Genomic DNA, 5,801 nt, shown 5'->3' with positions numbered 1-5,801 from the left:
CTCTGACCTCCACACACACCCCTATCCACACACACACACACACTACACACCATTTAGAACAAATACTACATTTATTTTTGAGGCAGGTTCTCTTCATATAGTCCAGGTTGGCCTGGAACTTACTACGCAGACCAGGCTGGCCTCACACTCAAGAGTTCTGCCAGCCTCTGCCTCTTGTGTGCTGGGATTAAAGACGTGCACGAAGTGAAAGGGAAAAAAAAGCATCATACTTAGCTTCAGTTGCCAACTTGACACACCTGGGAAGAAGGAGCCTCAGTTAAATAAGTACCTCCTTTGGTTTGGCTCCGCACGAGTCTGTGGGGACGTCTTCTTAACTGTTAATAAAATGGTTCAGACTCTTATAGGCAGTGCAACTCCTGGGCAGGAATCCTGGGCTCTACAAGAAAGCAGGCTGAGCAAGCCAGTAAGCAGCGTTCCTCTATGGCCTCTGCTTCAGGTCCTGCCTTGAAGTTTCTGCCCTGACTTCCCTTCAGGATGGACTGTGAGCCGTAAAATGAAACAAGCCATTTCCTCTCCAAGTTGATAGTCTGCATGGTGTTCATCACAGCAGTAGAAGCTCACTAAAACAAAATTTAAAAAATTTTAAATGAAAAGAAGCCTAGCTGGGCATAGTGGCTCACATCTTTAATTCCAGCACTGGAGAGGCAGAGGCAGGTGGATCTCTGTGAATTCAAGGTCAGCCTGGTCTACAGAGTGAGTTCTAGGACAACCAGAGCTATATAGTGAGACCCTATCTCAAAAATAAAATAAAAAAGCTAGGCTGAGACTGCTGGAGTAACCTTTTTAAGAAAAACTCCATGGGGCTGGAGAGATGGTTCAGCGGTTAAGAGCACTGACTGTTCTTCCAGAGAACCTAGGTTCAATTCCCAGCACCCACATGGCAGCTCAGAACTGTAACTCCAAGGTCTGATACCTTCACACAGACATACATGAAGGCAAAACACCAAAACACATAAAATAAAAATAAATTAAAAAACAAAAAAATAAAAAATAAAAAACTCATCCAGGCATAGTGGCCCAGGCCTTTAATCCCAGCACTCAGGAGGCAGAGGCAGGCAGGTCTCTGTGAGTTTGAGGCTAGCCTGGACTACAGAGCGGGTTCCAGGATAGCCAGAGCTACACAGAGAAACCCTGCCTCAAAAACCAAAACCAAACAAATATAAAAACCCCAAGTGGACAGAAGACACCCAGGGAGAACTCACCTGACCCTAGTTGGGAAGCAGTCAGAGTGATGAGGGAGACAAAGGAAAGAGGATTTCTCTGGCCTGTCCAGGAAAGGACACTGCTTTCTTCTTGAATAATCTGCTGACAGAAAATCGGGGTTGGGACGATTATTTACTGGCAGAGCACACACTTAACATGCTTAAGGCTCTGAGTTCAATTCCCAGCATTATCTTTTTGTTGTTGTTGAATTGGGAAATGGGCGAGAAAAGCATGATAACCCGCTACATCTGCCTTTGAGAGTTGTTGCTGTTGCAAATTACTGCAGTGTCGAGGCAAAAATCTTTGCAAAAAGGTCTTGGTTGCTCGTTTTATGGGTAGAGAGTTGGGCTGCACAGGGATTACCTAGTCCCTTCCCATCCGCCCAGCTGCCCTCTCTCCCCATAGCCTGTGATGGAGACACAGACCTAAACAAAGCAGAAAAACATTCCTGAGTCCATTTTAGTCAGGGTTCAATGCCTCTGTTAGTCACTTGGCTGCTTGCCCACAACAAAGGGAGAACCTACCCTTTGCTCCTGGGTGGATGGAGTGGGTTAGTTGGGATCCGGAGGCTAGAGACTGACCCGTAGGACTCAAAGTAGATATTTACCCGATTTTTCAAAAATGAAGTCAGAGACTAGTTAAAGTGGTAAGGATGAATTTTAATCAGTAACAAACTGCTGGAATAAGAATTTAAGATGTTTTGTTTTGAGAGAGTGTTTCTCTGTGTAGCTCTGACTGTCCTGGAAGTCACTCTGTAGACTAGGCTGGCCTAGAACTCACAGAGTCCACCTGCGTCTGCTTCCCAGGTGCTGGAGTTAAAGGTGTGTGCACCACCACTGCCCTGGTGGAATAAGAATTTAGGAAGAAAATTACTCAGCTTGGATTTGTACAGAGGTGCTTTGAAAGGAAGAGAGAGAGGAATAGGTGTCAAATTGGGCTTCCTTGTGTCTGTTAGCTGACTATTAATGAAGTTAGAATTCTAATCTCCCACAAAGACTACGAGACAGAGCATTGTAAATATGTGGATTTTTGATCTTTGAGATTCTTCTGAGTTGTAGGAGATTTAAATATCATATACATCTCGAAGGATAAGAGTCACAATTATTAACCTGTTGTAGAATATTACTTTAAGGTGTGTTAGTTTTGTTTATGTTGCATTTGTTTAACTCTGTGAAGCTGTGTTACTGTGCATGTCTAAAACACTTGATGGTCTAATAAAGAACTGAATGGCCAATAGCAAGGCAGGAGAAAGGATAGGTGGGGCTGGCAGGCAGAGAGAATAAATAGGAGGAGAAATCTGGGAGGAGAGAAGGAGGACATCAGGGGCCAGCCATCCAGCTACACAACCAGCAACAGGGTAGGAAAGAAAGGCATACAAGAATAGAGAAAGGTAAAAGACAGACAGGTTAATTAAGTTAAGGAAAGCTGGCTAGAAATAAGTCAAGCTAAGGCCAAGCATTTATAATGAAGAAAAAGCCTCTGTGTGTGATTTATTTGGGAGCTGGGTGGTGCCCCCCCAAAAGAACAAAAACAAACAACAACATTAACCTTTGGTAAACCCTCCAAGAAAGGGAGATTTGTATATAAGTATGTGCACATGTGAATGTAGGTGCCCCTGGAAGCCAGAAGAGGCCCTAGGATCCCTTAAAACTGGAGTTACAGGAAGTGGTGAGCAGCCATATGAGAGCTGGGGACCAAATCCTGTCCTCCCCAAGAGCAGCAAATGCTCTTAACCAATGAGGGGGTCTTTGCAAAAACAAGTGCTCTTAACCAGTGAGACAACTCTCCAGCGCCCTGAAGGATGATCATTTACAACTTCATTGTAAAACAAAACAGCTGGGTGAGGTGGTGTAGCACACATTTAATGCTAGCACTTGGAGGCCAGAGGCAGACGGATCTCTGTGAGTTCAAGGCCAGCCTGGTCTACAGAGCGAATTCCAGGACAGCCAGGACTGTTATACAGAGAAATCATGTCTCAAAGACAAACAAACAAAAACAACCAGGGGCTGGAGAGGGGGCTCAGAGGTCAAGAGTACTTGCTGCTCTTTTAGAGGACCCAGTTCTAGCACCTACAAGGAGGTTTACAACTGTCTGTAACCTCAGTCTTAGAGAATCCAATGCCACTTCTGGCACTAGCTACATAAGTGTTATACAGACATAGATGCAGTCAAAGCACTTGTCATAGTTCAGGTTTCTATTGCTGTAAAGAGACACCATGACCACAGCAACTCTTATAAAGGAAAACACTTAATTGGCCGGGGAGGGCGGGGCTTGCTTACAGTTTCAGAGATTCAATCCATTATTGTAATGGCAAGAAGCATGGTGGCATGCAGACAGACATGGTGCTGGAGAAGGAGCTGAGAGCTCTACATCTTGATCAGCAGGCAGCAGAGAAAGACTGCCACACTGGGCATCCACCCAACATCCTCCAACAAAGCCACAACTACTCCAACAAGGCCACACCTTCTAATAGTGCCATTCCCTATGGGCCAAACATTCAAACAGATGAGTCTATGGGGGCCATTCCTATTCAAACCACCGCAGCATCCTACACATAAATGATTTTTTTCAAAGTACATTGCAGGATGTGGTGGCTCGTGTCTATAATCCCAACCCGCAGGAGGATAAGGCAGGAGAATCCAACATAGAGTCCAGGCGGGCCTGGCTTACAAAGTGAATTTTAGGCCACCTTGGGATACATAATAAGAGAAAAAGCACGGACAGAAAGATTCTAGGGGCCCAGAACTAATGAACCAGAAACTTCTGGTTATGACCAGAAGTCTGTTTGATCAGGCTATTTAGGGGGATCCAATACACACCAGTTTGAGAACCATTGGCCCCCGTCAGAGAGGTTTGAAGGGTAGATGTGCCATCAGTTAGGAACTTCCTAATGATTTGAAGCTAGGTTTGAAAGTTGAGGAAAGAACTGGCTAAGACTGATGTGGATGAATATTTAAAATGTGTGCATGTTACCCTAGAGAATAGGAAGCTAAGGGCATCTAAGAGACAGAAGTCTGAAGTGAGGAGATGCCCTAGTGGAAGAGGGCTGTAGGGCGCCTACAAGACACTTCGCAGGTGGTGTACACTGTCTAAATGAGGACAAACCCCATTCCCACATCGCTTCTGGGGCCCCTCTTCCCAATAGCCTAAACCTAGCGGCCTCACTGCAGCTGCAGCTTGCAGGGCCAGGGCATGAACCCAGCTGGCTCAGGTCGTGGCTCTTGGCAAGAGCAAGTACAAACAGTCCCCTTCAGCTGGGCTCGGCCGGCCGCAGCTGATCACAGCCCTGTGTGAGAGGCATCCTCAGCTTATTCGCATCCTTTGATGTGAACCAGGTACCAAAGCCTGGCTGGGGCGCCACAGACTGCATCGCCCAGGTTTCAGGTGCCCGGAGCTGCGGGGCTGGGAAACAGAAGAAGACGCCCCTTAATGCTACGCCTTAACCCCCTAAATCCGGGCAGAACTACAAAGACCATGATCCCAGATATGGGAGTGCATTGCTTTCTGGGAGTGATAGTCCCCCCACGTGGAGCACTACTGGCAGATCCTGCCCCGCTGGACTACATATCCCAGCGTGCCTGAACGAGTTGGGGGATAGGAGGGAGGGGAGAGCCCTGGAGGATGTGAATGGGGAGGGGGCACCCGCCCCCTTCCCCCACCCTTCCCTTTTGCTGGGCAGGGGTGGGGGGAGGGGCCGGGCTGAGCCTGCAGCCGCGGCGCTCCGGGAGGGCAGGGCCAGGCAAGGGCGGGACTGGCCCAAAGGCAGGCGATCTGGAGAGCCTTGAAGCTAACGGGTCCCGGCGCGGGAGGCGGCGGCGGCAGCGGCGGCGGCAGCTTTCTGCACGGGCGGAGGCGGCGGCAGGAGCGGCAGGCATGGCCCGCGCGGCGCCCAGCGCAGACTGAGGTGCGCGGGCGGGATGAGAGAGGGAGGGATGCGGGGCTCCCCGGGCCCCGTGCTGCCCCAACCCTCCTCTGCGGGCAGAGGGTTTGGCTCAGAGGCCCAGACCCTTCGGGTCCAGCCCAGCAACTTCCCCCGGGTCTGGGCGCCGTGTGGACGGGGGTCTGATTGCCTTGGCCTGGATCAGGATCCCCGCCTTCAGCTCCTGCATATCTCGCAGCTCCCAGTCTTCCAGGCGCTCCTGTGACACGCCTTGCTGGCAGCCCCCAGCCCCAGCCCTTGAGAACCCTGTCCTAGCCCACATTTCCACACCCCAGGTATTGGTACCTCCAGCCTCCGGAGCTTGGGAACCTGCTCCATCCGGAACCCCCTGCCCCACTTCTCTTGGTCAGAAGCTGTCTGCACCATCCACACTTCTTTCCTCTCTCCTTCGGCCTTCCCCCCACCTGGCGCTGACCCCTAGCCACGCTCGGTGGCCTAGTTCTCTCTAATAAGACCTGACAGCTTGACCTCCTTCCTACTTTGGAGAAACTGAGGCATGAAGCAACCAGAAACTTGGCCAGCGTGCCCGCCCTCTGGACTCTGGCCTGAGCCCTGTCCCTTGCCCCTTCTGTCCCTTCTATCCCTTGCCATGTAAGACACGTTACTTCCTCCAGTCATGCCCCTGTGACTGGATGAA

This window comes from Peromyscus eremicus, chromosome 5, assembly GCF_949786415.1.
Source record: "Peromyscus eremicus chromosome 5, PerEre_H2_v1, whole genome shotgun sequence".
In the NCBI taxonomy this organism is placed as follows: Eukaryota; Metazoa; Chordata; class Mammalia; order Rodentia; family Cricetidae; genus Peromyscus; species Peromyscus eremicus.
Note: the sequence above shows the minus strand (reverse complement) of the source record.